Source organism: Marmota marmota, unplaced genomic scaffold, assembly GCF_001458135.2.
Source record: "Marmota marmota marmota unplaced genomic scaffold, marMar, whole genome shotgun sequence".
Classification (NCBI taxonomy): domain Eukaryota; kingdom Metazoa; phylum Chordata; class Mammalia; order Rodentia; family Sciuridae; genus Marmota; species Marmota marmota.
Window position 1 is genome coordinate 140,854 of NW_025999930.1, and position 14,289 is coordinate 155,142.

Sequence of the window (14,289 nt, forward strand, 5' to 3'; positions counted from 1 at the left end):
CCTCAGCCACATATGACACTGCCCAAAAGGCCCATTTCTTTTCTCACATCACTCAGAATACTGAAGTGATTGGTATATATGTATGGCTGGGAAAGGCTGGTAGCAGAGAAGAGGGATCAGACTCTACTAACTACTCCCTAAGTTCCATCAAGTTGATTTCTTGGGATGGCTCTTGGGATGCCTCATCTGTGGATCTTCCCCAGCTGGCCCACAGGTGCCCTCAAATGCTCTATGTGCCTCAACTCACCTTTCCCCAGGCCAGCTCCATGAACACATAATGGCAAGTGCAAGAAATTCACACAAACAGATAGGACAACTCTGGAAGACTAGAAGAATTCAAACAAACTTGAGCAAACTAGGACATGACCCTAGGGAAAAAAAAATAGGAGGCTCAGCACAAAGCCTGCATTTGCAGGATCAGAAGAAGAGAAACATTCATATAATGCCCTCATCTCATGACAGAACAAGAGGTGTGAAACAGACAATTCCACAGATGTGAGAGACATCTCAGAATACCTAGCAGGGATATATGGTGAAGGCATTCCTCTCTCAAAAGGAGTAAAGGCTATTTTTTCAAATGCAAAGATAGCAACAGGAGAATTCAAGGAATTTACACATACACACACACACACACACACACACACACACACACACGATGAAACTAGATACCATCACAGGAACATAAAATTTTAGGAACCACCTCCAAAGAAATACAGATCTAAACGAAAAAAAAATTTTTTTTTGTCTAACTGACAAAAAAATTCAAAATAAGTATTTTAAGAAAGCTCAGTGGGCTACAAAAGAACTCAACAAAATAAGAAAAACAAAACGTGAATAAAACTAGAAATTCAATTAAAAGACAGAAAACATTTAAAAAGCCAAACAGAAATTCTAGAGCTACAGAACAGAACAAATGAAGTAAAAGACTGAATACAGAGCATCAAGATCAGGCCTGGCCAGGAAAAGGGAAAAAAAATCTATGAACACCAAGGCAGGTCACTTGAAAAAATTCAGACAAAAGAAAACAAATGAAGAAAGTTTACAGGATATATGGGATACTATCAAGAGAGCTAACTTTCACAATTTGAGAGTCATAGAAAGAAAAGAGACAAAGAGGCAGAAGGCTTATCAGGAGAGACATGAACATCCAAGTATATGATATTCAAAGTCTTCAATATTTCATCAAAACATATCATAATGAAACTGTTAAAAAATAAACCAAAGAGCATCTTGAAACATTTGTAATCCTAGCAACTTGGGAGGCTGAGGCAGGAGAATCGCAAGTTTCAGGCCAAAATCAGAACCTTAGAAAGGCCCTAAGCAATTCAGTGAGACCCTCTCAAAATAAAAATTAAAAGGGCTGGGGATATGGCTCCGTGGTACAGAGCCCCTGGGTTCAAACTAGTAACAAAAAAATTACTAAAATAATAAATAAACAAATAAATAAATAAGAAAGAAAAGTGGAGGAAAAATTCTATATCCAACAAAATTGTCCTTCAAAAAAAAAAAACAACTTTGGTCATCTTAATTGATGCAGAAAGAACAGTTGACAAGATTCAACATCCTTTCATGTTAGGAAAAAAAACTTCAACAAATTAAGAATAGAAAGAAGATACTACAACATAGTAAAGATAATTTTTGACTAACATCATACTAAATGCTTTTCCTCTAAAATCAGAAAGAAAGCAAAGATGCCCACTCTCATCACTTCTATTCAACAGAGTACCAGTAGTCCTAGCCAGAGCAATTAGGCTAAGAAAAAATAAATAAATAAATAAAAGCATCCAATTGGAAAGAAAGAAGTCAAATTGTCTTTATTTAAAGACTGCATGATCTCATATGCAGAAAACCTTCAAGATTCTACTCCCTCCCCCCCAAAAAAAAGGCCTTGTTAAAACCAACAAATTCATCACATCTGAAGAAACACACAAAAATCAACTGTATTCCTATACAATAACAATAAGCAATCAAAAAGGAAATTAATAAAGTGATTTTAATTACAATAGTATCATATGGAATAAAAACTCATGAAAGACTTAGATAAGAAGGCAAAAAAATTGTACACTGAAAACAACTATACACTGCTGAAAGAATTAAAGAAGACACTAATAAATGGAATGATATCTTGTGTTCATGGATCTGAGAACTTAATATTGCTAAACGTTACTACTACAAAAGCAATTTACAGATTTAATGCAATCTTTACCAAGATGCCATTGATTATATTTTTAAAAATTTTTTTCTGTATTTTTTAGTTGTGGATGGACACAATACCTTTATTTTGATTATTTATTTTTATGTGGTGCTGAGGATCATACCCCGTGCCTCACACATGCTAGGCAAGTGCTTTACCACTGAGCTACAACCCCAGCCCTTGATTATATTTTTCAAAAAAAGAAAAATACATCCCCAGATTCATGTGAATTCTCAGGGACCCTGAACAGCAAAAGCAATTTTGAAGGATTAAAAAAAAAAAAAGAAAACAGAGTTGGAAGTCTCTTATTTCCTGATTTTGAAACTCACCTATGAAGCTATAGTGGTCAGAATGGTGCAATACTGGCATAAAGAGACTTACAGACCAATGGAATATGATAATCCAGAAATGAATCCTTGTATATATTATGGCCAAAAGATTTTCAACTAAGGTGGTAAGAGCAGCCAATGAGGACAGTCTTTTCAACAAAGAAGGCTGGGAAGTTTGAATCTCTCTGTACAAAGGAGTGGAGTGGAGCCCTTAATTTATGCTGTATTTGAAAAATAAATTAAAATGGATTAAAGGCCTAAACATAAGGGGAAGAGGTATTTTTAAAAGTCTTAAAAGAAAAACAGGGGGAAAGCTTCAAGAAATTTGCTATGGGCTAAACTATATCCCCCTAAAAAGTATATTTTGAACTCTCAATGTGGTAGTTTTAGGGGCTAAATCCCTCACGAGATAATGAAGTTTAGATGTAATTATAACAGTGCAGTCCTCATGATGGAATTAGTGCTCTCATAAAGGAAAGGAAGAGACACTGAGCAACTTCTCTCTCCCCAGAAACCAAACCAGCCATCTTCTTGATCTTGAACTTTACAGTTTCCAAAATTGTAAGAAATAAATACCTGTAGTTTAAGTTACCTAACCTGTAGTATTCAGTGATGGTGGCCTCTGAAGACAAATATGACATTGAATTTGGCAATGATTTCTTGCACATTACACAGCATGAAGATACACACACACACCAAATCTTCATCTCAGTCTTAGCTTCTGGAAATCTGAGTAAATTTCTATTCTTCATAAGTCTATTCTATATCAGTCTATAGTATTTTGTTATAGAAACAAAAAAAGAAATCAGGTATCTGTTCTCACCACTTCTATTCAGCGTTTTACTAGAGGTACAGAGCTACACCTCCAATGACCAACTTCCAACAACCACACCCCACCTGTCTAGAATTGTCAAACTATAGCATTCTGCCAGTGGCTCCTCAAAAGCTCATGCCCACCTCACAATACAAAATGCATTCAGTCCATCTCCAAGACTCCCCATAGTCCTAACAGTTCCAGCATTGCTTAAAAGCTGAAGTCCAAAGAGACTCAAGACGAACTCTTAGCTGTGAGCTCCTCTACAAAACAAAATCAAATTATTTACATTCAATTTATAATGACACAGTGTAAACATTCCCCTTCCAAAAGGGAGAGATAGAAGCACAGAAGGAAGGGACAGGACCACAGCAAGACCAAAACCCATCAAAGCAAACATGTCCTATAGCTCCATGTCTGGTATCCAGGGCATATGGTGGGGAAATGTGGGCCCCAAAAGGCTTGGGAAGCTTAGTCTGTATGGTCTTGCTGGTTGCAACCCACATGGCCTCTCTCCTAGACTGGCTCTGTTGACAGCCTGTAGCTTTCCTTGGCAGAAATTCCACATTCCTACCATCTCTTAATTCCCATAATCTCTGCAGTTTCGGCTTTGTGCATCACCCTCTCAGGGGCTGCTGTGGTAATTCTGACCCTGCAACATGTTACCTGGCCTCCCAGGCCTTCCTTTGAAATCTTCATGAACTCTACCCCCAGCATCCTCCTTCAGAATGGGTACAACAGGGATGATACCAAAGTCTGCTGCCAGCTCAAGCAGTAGCCAGGCCCTTTGGACCTGGCTTCAGTGGCCTGAGTGCCTGGGTGGCTGATAACAGTGAAACAAATTTGAGAAGTGGGGCAGGATCTCAAGTGGCTCTGGAACTCGCTTCTTAAAGCAACATCTTTCAAATAAGTTTTCACTTTTACACCCTTGAGCCTGACATGGGTCTGGTTGATTCCTGAGATGCCCTCACAGCATCTTCCCTCTAGTCACTGTGCAAAGTACTTGGTTTCTCTTTAATGGCACTGATCACAGCCAAACCATCCTTGGCCCCAACTTTACATGTGCTTTTCTGGACAAACTTCAAGTTCTAAAAAATTTTTCTCCTCTGTTTTTTCTCCTATTTATCACAGTAAACTGGCTAAAAGCTTTCAGCAAATATCCATGTCACCATCTGAATGCTGTGCAGCCTTGAAATTTCTAACACAAGATCAGTTAGTCCATCACCTTTAAATTCAGCCTCATACAAAGTCTCAGGACATGGACAAAATGTAGACAAATTCTTTGCTATAATGTAACACAACTGGTCAATCCAATTCCCAGTAGAGTCCACATTCCCATCTGAAACCTCAAAAACAATCTTTTTTAAAATATTTTTTTTTTAGTTGTAGTTGGACACACTACCTTTATTTTATTTATTTATCTTTATGTGGTGCTGAGGATCAAACCCAGTGCCCTGCACATTCTAGGCAAGCGCTCTACTGCTGAGCCACAACTCCAGCCCCATCAAAAGTAATCTTTACTGTCCACATTCCTACTGGCATTCTGATCTGACCTCACACTAGAATTGCCCATTAAGCTTTGTTTACAATATTGTAAGTCTTCTAGGCTGCATCTCCACACTTTTCCAAATTCCTCTCACAAATTGTTTCCAAAGGCTTCTGAACAACATGGTCAGGCATAATCATAGCAAGTATCAAAATTGGTACTTCTTGGTACCAATTTCTGTCAGCTTTCTGTTACTGTGACCAAAACATCTGATAATGTTTATTTTAGCTCATTGTTTCAGAGGTCTCAGTCAGCCACCTGCATTGCTCTAGGCCTGAGGTGAGGCAGAACATCATGGCACATGGACTGGTGGAGGAAAGCTGTTCAGCTCATGGAAGATGGGGAAGATAAAGGTGGGAGCAGGGACAGACATAGTTCCCAAGAACATGCCTTCTACTTCCTCCAACAACATTCCACCTGCCTACAGTTACTGCCTAGTGGTCTGTTCAAATTATTAATCCATAAAATGGATTAATCCACTGATGAGATTAGAGCACCCATAAACTAATCTTCTCACCTAAAAACATCACTACATTATCTAATACATAAGCTTCTGAGGGAATATTTCAGATCCAATCCATAACAAGTATACAAGATAAATATACAAAAGCCAATTGTAATTTTCAATAAACAATTTGAAAATCAAATTGAGAAAATTATTCTCTTCACAGTAGTATCAAAAAAGAATAGAACAGAAATAAATTTAACAAAATTATAAGACATTGAAAACTATAAAAACATTGCTGAACCAAATTAAATAAATGAAAGGAGTGATCACTACATGTACATGTATAGGAAAACTCAATATTGTTTAGGTGGCAATTCACAATCTTTGTCAAATTCCAACAGATTTTTTCTTACAGAATTGTGTATAACCCAGAATAGCCAAAACAATTTCAAAAAAAGAACAAAGTTGGAGGACTTATACTGTATTTCAAAACTGTATAAAGCCACAATAATCAAGACAGAGTGATAATAGTACAAGAATAGGAATATACATTAATAGAACAGAAGAGATTTAAGAAATACAGCCTCAAATGGATAATGAATTGATTTTTCCTTTAAGAGATCAGGCCAATTCAGTTGAAAAGGTTGGTCTTCCTAACAAATGATTCTGAGACAACTGAAAATCGTAGCATAAAGATAAATTTAGACCTTTACCTCATAGCACAAAAATGAAGTCAAATTCAATCACAGGCCAGAATACAAGAGATAAATTTTAACCTGCAAAACAAAATCTTCCACCATGGTACCTGGCACCAAAATCATAATCATAAAAGAAAAATTTGATAAAACAAATTTCATCAAATTTAAAGCTTCTGCTCTTCAAATGGTATTAAGAAAATGAAATATCAGACCTCAGAAAAGATATATGAAAAACCACAGGCTGAGAAAAGATACATGCTTAGCATGTCTCTGATTAAGTACTTGTATCCAGAATTTACAAAGATTTCTTATAACTCAATAACAAAAAGTTGGGGATGGGGGAAACAATCAAAAGATGTAAGCAAATATTTCATCAAAAGAAGATACAAGAATGGCTAATAAGTCCATGCAAAAATGCTAATGTAATTAATCATTATGGAAATGAACACTGAAACTCAAGTATTACTACATATCCAACAGAATAGCTATAATCAAGAAGAAAGAAAATACCATAAAATAGAAAGAACCTCATATATTGCTGTTGTACAACCACATTGGAAGAATTTGATAGTTTCTTAGAAGGTTAAACAGTACTGTATGACACAGAAAGTCCACTCCTGGGTATTTCTTGTAGAGAAATGAAAACAGATATTTATAGAAAATATTGAACAAAAATGTGCATAGCAGCATTAATCATAAGAACCAAACCTAGAAAAATACCTAAATGTCCATCAACTGTCAAAAGTATAAACAAAATTTAGTATTCATATAACAGAATACTACTTGGCAATAAAAAGGAACAATGTATACATTGCATCATGAATGAACCTTTAAAATATGCTAAGGGAAAGAAACCATATGCAAAGTATACATTGAGTGACTCTCTTGGTGACCATATTACCATTCCCCTAATAACGAAAGAATTATGTGTCAACCAGATATTTTTTCTTCAGTGGAGTCTTCTAGTTATCGAAATATTTTCCCACAATTAAGATATCCTCTACTCTGCCATTCACCATTCTGTCTTCCATCCCCTATATTAGGATATCCAAGATATTGAAATAATCATTATAAGATTAATTAGGAATCTTATCTGCAATCTTTTGAAATATTAGACAAACGTATTAGACCTCAACGTTTGTGCATCTTTTCAGGTTTTTCCTACTCCTTTCTCATTTTGGTCAGAGTCCCCTCTGCTGAATCATTCTTCTTTCAAGTTTGAGTAAAACAACACACTTTTACTATCCTTCTAGTATTTGGCTTCGTAAGCAACTGCCAGTGGGCTATGCTATGGTTTGTATGATGATCCCCAAATGTCCCATGTGTTAAAGGTTTGATCCGACGAAGAGTGGTGCTACTGGCAGGTAGGAGGACCCTTAGGAGGTGGGCTTAGTGGTGGCCCTTAGCTCACTGGGGGAATGCCCTTATAAGAGATTATAGGACCTAAGCTCTTTCTCTCTGATTCCGCATTTATCCAGTGAGCAGTTTGCTTAACCACACGTCCACCCTGATGTACCTTACTGAGGCCCAAAATAATGGGGCCACTCAATTGTGGATTTGAACCTTGAGTACCATGGGCCAAACCAAACTTTTCTAAGTCGTTTTAGTCAGATTTTTCATCAATGTGACCAAAAGACCTAACAAAAACAATTAGAGGAGGAAAAGTTTATGTGGCTCACAGTTTCAGAGGTCTCAGTCCATAGATGGCCAGCTCCATAGCTCTGGGCCTGAGGTGAGACAGAACATCATGAAAGAGTGAAGGAGGAAAAAAGGCAACAAAGAGGCAGAGATCTTTCCCTCTGCTTACTAGGGACAAAATATAAATCCCAAAGGCACACTCCCAGTGACCTACTTCTTCTGGCCACGCCCTGCTTGTCTATGGTTAATGTGTAGTTAATCTATATCAGTGATTATGTTAAGATTTTCACACCCAATCATTTCAAGTCTTAACCTTCTTTCTTTTGGTGGACACTTCATATTCAAACCATAACATAAATTAACTACCTCATGTAATTTGTCAGAAAGCTAACACAGTCTGAATGATAGAACCTGAAAGTTTAGAGAAGTTAACTCTCATTGAGGACCTAGGACTAATATGTCCAAGACCAGTTTTAAAAAAACAACATTCTTTAAAAAGAAACTTATGGGTTGCATGTAAAATTCATGAAGAAATGCATAACCTAGAATAGCAAAAACAATTTTGAAAAAAAAAAGTTAACATATGATTCAATAGTCAGAGTTTGACAAGCTGAGTTGAGACAAATTGACTCAGTTAACAAAAACAAGACAAAGAATGGAGCTGGGCATATTTTAAGAAGCAAAGGGTATGAATACAGGCAGTTCTTGGCCTGCATAGTACTATATTAATGCAAGCTTATTCATTCATACTGGGACCTTGTTTTCACTTTGAATAGTTCTCTAAAAGGCAAAGTTAAAAAACAAACAAACAAACAAAAAAAAAACAGGGTTCCTATGTACATAAATTTCTGTTAACAAGGCACCAAAGTGAGAACTGCATGTCCATGTACACAGGTGTGTGACCGCACGCGCGCACGCACGCACGCGCACACACACACACTGCTGTTATTGGGTGACTGTCATGTTAAATATGCTCAAATTAAGTGCTCTGGGTAGCATACCTAGGTGTATAATTTTTCATTTAAGAAACTTAATAGTTTTATTTTAAAACCCTGCTTTTCAGTATTTCATTGTTAATCCTAAATGATTCTATTTAAGGATAATAAATTCTATACAAGGGTAACTACAGAGGTTCAAAATTTTGCAGTTACCATTCAAGAACACAAAAATGTATCTTAAAATTTTAGTTGCTGAATACCTAGAGCTACCATTTCTGCTAATAGTAGAACACTGAAATCTTACCCATTTAAACTTAACTGTATTTCTAATTGTGAGGAAAATGTCATTAGTATTTTGGTAGAGATTGTATTCAATCTGTAGATCAATTTGAGTAATATCAATATTTTAACAATGTTTATTCTTCCAAACCATGAACATGGGATATCTTTCCACTTTTTTTTTTTGTTCTCTTCAATTTCATTCACCAGTGTTCTATAGTCTTCATTAGATCTTTTACCTCTCCAGTGAAATTTACTCCCAGGTTTTGGGTTTGTTGTTGTTGTCTTTGTTGTTGTATATATTGTAAATGAGATGGCGTTCTTCTTCTCTTTGTCAGATAATTTGTTATCAGTGTATAGCAATGCTACTGATTTTTATGTGTTGATTATCTTATAACTTAGCTGAATTTATTATTTTAACAATTTTTGGATGGAGTCTTTGTGGTTTTCATACACACCATTATGTCATCTACAATCAAACAAATTTTACTTCCTAATTTTCAGTTTGAATACCATTAGATTTCTTTCTTCTGTGCAATTGCTCAAGCCAGCACATCCATTACTATGCTGAATAAAATAGTGAATATGATTATCCTTATATCTTGTTCCAAATCTTAAAACTTTCAGCTTTTCCCCATTCAGCATGTTAGCTTTAGGTCAGTTAAGTCTGGTCTTTATTATGTTGAGGTACATTCCTTCATACCTACTTCACTCAGAATTTTTATCATAAAGGCTGCTAAGTTTTACCAAATGCCTTCTCTGCATTTATTGAGATAATGTTTTCTTCCTTCGTTCTGTTTATGTGGTGTACCACATTTATTGACTTCCATATGTTGAAGCATCTTTGCATTCCTGTAATGAATCCCATTTTATCATGGCAAATAATTATTTTTTTTAATTGTTTTATTGGATTTGGTTTATATCTATGGTTCATCAAGGATATTGGTCAGTGGCTTTGGTGGCTGTGTCCTTGTATGATTTTGCTATCAGGGTAACAATGCTGGCCTTGTAGAATAATTTTAGGAGTATTATCATCTCTTCAATTATTTTGGAAGCAATACACCCACATAGCAATTATAAGAATGTTCTTTAAATGCCTGGTGAAATGCAACAGTAAAATCATCTGGTCCTGGGATTTTCATTGGTAGGAGACTTTTTATTACTGACTCAATCTCATTATTGACTCTGTTCAGGGATTTCTTCATGATTCAATGGTGTTAAGCTGTATGTCTAGGAATTTATCCATTTCTTTTAGGTTATCAAATTTGTTCAGCTGTTCAACATAATCTCCAATAATCCTCTGTTTTTGTGATATCAGTTGTAATGTCTCACTTGTTGTGATTTACCTGAGTTTTCTTTTTTTTTTTAATTGGCCTAAGGGTTTGTTAATTTGTGTTTTTTTTTTAAAAAAAAAAAAACAGCCCATTTTGTTGATCTTTTGTATTATTGTTTTTAGTCTGATTTTATTTATTTCTGATTTTTATATATTTATCACTTCATTCCTCCTACTAATTTTGGATTTATTTTTCTAGTTTCTTGAATTTTTTTTTTTTTAATCTTTCTCCTTTTTAGGATGTAGGTGTTGATTGCTATAAAGTTCTCTCTTAACTGTTGCTGTATCTCATAGTTTGGGGTAAGTTACATTCTATATTCATTTGTTTCATGAAACTCTTTAATTTCTTCCTTATTGCTTTGGTTGTGTAGGAGTAAATTCTTTAATTTCCATATATTTGTAGTCTCTAAAATTTTTCTTGCTATTGGTTCCCAGTTTTATTTCATTGTGATTGGAAAATATGATCCTAACTTTGAAAAATAAATTATTAGACTTGTTTTGTGGCTTATCAATATGATCTCTCCTGAAGAATGTTCTACATATATTGATGAGAATGGGTATTCTGCAGCTATTGGGTAAAACAGTCTATGGATGTCTGTTAGATCCACATGGGCTAGGGTGCAGTTTAACTCTATTGATCTTCTATCTGGATTATCTGTCCACTGTTGAAAATGGGGTATTAAAATCTGCTACTAATATTGTATTGGAGCCTATATCCATTTAGGTCTATTAATTTTTTTTTGCATATTGGGGTGTTTTGATACTGGATTCATATAGTTATTTCCTTTTACTGAATCGACTATATTATTATTTAATGACCTTGTCTCCTTTTACTACTTTTGACTTATAGTCTATTTTATCTGACAGAAGTATAGCTACTCCTATTTTTTTTCCCTATCCACATTTTCCTTTTTCAGTTTCTTCACTTTCAATCTAAGCAAGTTCTTAGAGGTGAATGAGTTTCTTGAAAGCATCTTATACTTAAGTTTTTTTTTTTTTTACTTATTCAGTTATTCAATGTCTTAATTGGAAAATTTAATCCATTTACATGTAAGGTAATTATCAATAGGTAAGGCCTCACTACTATCATTTTGTTATTTGTCTAGTTTTTCTTCCTCTCACTCTTCAAGAATCTTCCCTGTGGTTAAGTGATTATCTCCAGGGGTGGATTTTGATTCCTTGCCTATTGTTTTTGGTGTGATTATTACAGAATGGATTTTTGCACTATGGTCACCCTGAGGTATACAAAAAAGTCTTGATCACAACAAGCTACATTGAAATAACAACCTAACATTGATTGCCAAGATAGGAAAAGAAAAATATATTAACAATTCTACACTTGCACTCCATGCTTCCCCAAATTTTAAATTGTCATTTAATATCTTTCTATATTGCCTGTCTCTTAACATATTAACACAGTTATTGGTATTTTAATAGTTTTGTTTCCCAGTCTTTGCACCAAAGATATGAATGGTTGACTTATGGGAAGATGGCAGAATAGAAGCACCCATCATGTAATTCTACAATGAAGAGTCAGGGCAACAAAGAAGGAACTGGATTCCAAGGAGAAAAAGTGATAACAAATTTTACGTACAAATAAAGAAGTGATAGGAAACCTAAACAGCATGGAGAAGCAGAAAGGCAACTCAGAAAAAAATACAAAGCAACTGGCAACTTCAGCCCTAGCTCCCTAGTTGGGGAAAGGAACCTAATGCTACAAGCTTAAGCCAAGAAACGCAGACAACCTTGAGGATAACAGCAGACTGGCAATAGTAACTATAAGAGAAACCTATGATTCTTTTTTTTTTTTAAGATAGAGAGAGAGAGGAGAGAGAGAGAGAGAGAGAGAGAGATTTTTTAATATTTATTTTTTAGTTTTCGGCAGACATAACATCTTTGATTGTATGTGGTGCTGAGGATCGAACCCAGGCTGCACGCATGCCAAGCGAGCGCGCTACCGCTTGAGCCACATCCCCAGTCCCGAAATCTATGATTCTTATAAGCTTTAAATCCAGATTTGAAATTTGGTCTGCTAGTGACTCCCCATACACAAGCTAGCTTTAGAGAAGAGATTCATTCCATTGCTCAGCACACTGGCAGAGTGCTATAATCGCTCCAAGAACCTATTGTTAGAGACTAAACTGCTCTGGGGATCAGATAACATGGAAAAAATATAATTCAGGGTCCTTGGAGACATCCCACCACAGTAAATGTGTTAGAGAAGGCCATATGTGCAATCATAGATTAGGGGAGTGTCTGTCACAAACCTGCTGAAAGATTTAAGCAGTGGGGCATGTAGGCTGTGACAGGGCTCAGCAGTTGGTAGTCCCACCCCCTGTGACGAAGAATGATACCAATCCTGTGTGGTTTCTCATGGGGGCCAAGTCTGATAGCACCAACACCAAGACTGTCAAAATGATCAATTGCCATTCTACTTCTCCTCCACACCAGTGGATAACTCAGAGGCTTGATTATCTTCCCCCACTCTCAGAGAAAGACTACGGAGTCCTGCACCTTCAACATTTCCCAGAACTCCTAATGCACACAGACCGAGGACTTCTGGACAAAGTATGCGCCTGCCTAGGTGGCACACAAACTGCCGAAGCTTGTTTAGTAAGAAGGGTTTGCAGCAACTCCAACTTTTGCCATGCCACAAAAAGGTCTACAGGGGCCAGAGACAGTGGTGCATGCCTGTAATTCCAAGTACTCAGGAGGCTAAGGCAGGAGAATCAAAAGACTCACAGAACTGATTTTTAAAAATCAGCAAAGTAACAGGATGCAAAATAAACATATAAAAGTCAATAGTTTTTCTATATTCTGAACTCTTTGATAAAAGAAACCAGAAAAATAATTCCATTCACAATAGCCCCCAAAAAAGAAAGGACTAGGAATAAACAAAACCAAGGAGATAAAAGACCTGTACAATGAAAATTGTAAAATGCTAAAGAAGACGTTGAAAGATGTCTTATGTTCATGGTTTGGGAGAATTGATACCATTAAAATGGGCATAGTACCAAAAACAATCTACAGTTTCAATGCAATCCCTATCAAAATATCAATGACTTTCTTCATGAAACTAGAAAAAAAAAAAATCCTAAAATTCACACAGATGCCCAAGACCCAAAATAGCCCAAGCAACCTTGAACAAAAGAACAATAATGAAGGTACCACAATACCTGATTTCAAAATATACTACTGAGTCACAGGAGGGAAAAAACAGAATGGAATTGGCATCAAACAGGGACACAGACAAATGGAATAGAATACAGAACCCAGAAATAAACTCATACACCTATAGCCATCTCATTCTCAACAAGTGCGCCAAAAACCACAAATGGTGCTGGGGAAACTAGATATCCACATGTGGAAGAATGAAACCCCTGACTTTATCTTGTATTTTTTTATCCTGTATTTTAGCCTGTATTTTAAAGTTCTCAATAACTTTTTATATCATTTTTATCAACTCAAAATGAACCCAAGACTAAAATGCATCTTGTATTTTATCCTGTATTTTAAAATTATCAATAACTTTTTATATCATTTTGTATCAACTCAAAATGAATCCAAGACTAAAATATAATACTGATGCTTTAAAACTACTAGAGGAAAACTGGGGTGCACTTAAAGATACTGGCATAAGCTATGATTTCTAGAATAGGATTCCAATGTCTCAGGAAATATAAGCAAATATTGACAAACGGGATTACATCAAATTAAAAATCTTCTGCACAGCAAAGGAAACAATCAACAAAGTGAATAAACAGCCTACAAAACAAGAAAAAATCTTTGCTAGTTATTCATCTGACACAGGATTAATATCTACAATATATAAAGAACTAAAAAAATTTTAAAGTAATCCAAATAATAAGTAGACCAACCATCAATAGACACTTCTCAAAAAAGGTAGTACAAATGGCCAATAAATACATGAAAAAATGCTCAACACCTTTAGTCAACAGGGAAATATAAATCAAAACCATATTGAGATTCCATCTCACCCCAGTCAGAATGGCTATTATCAGAATGAAAGAAAGATAAGGAAAAGGAAAAAAGGGGAGGGAAGGGGAGGGGA

General features: G+C 35.7%; 1 long non-coding RNA gene across 1 annotated transcript in view; it reads right to left on the minus strand.

Moving 5' to 3' along the window:
• Positions 1 to 14,289, minus strand: part of LOC107159681 — a 111,884-nt gene that overhangs the window by 79,252 nt on the left and 18,343 nt on the right. The window lies entirely within an intron of this gene.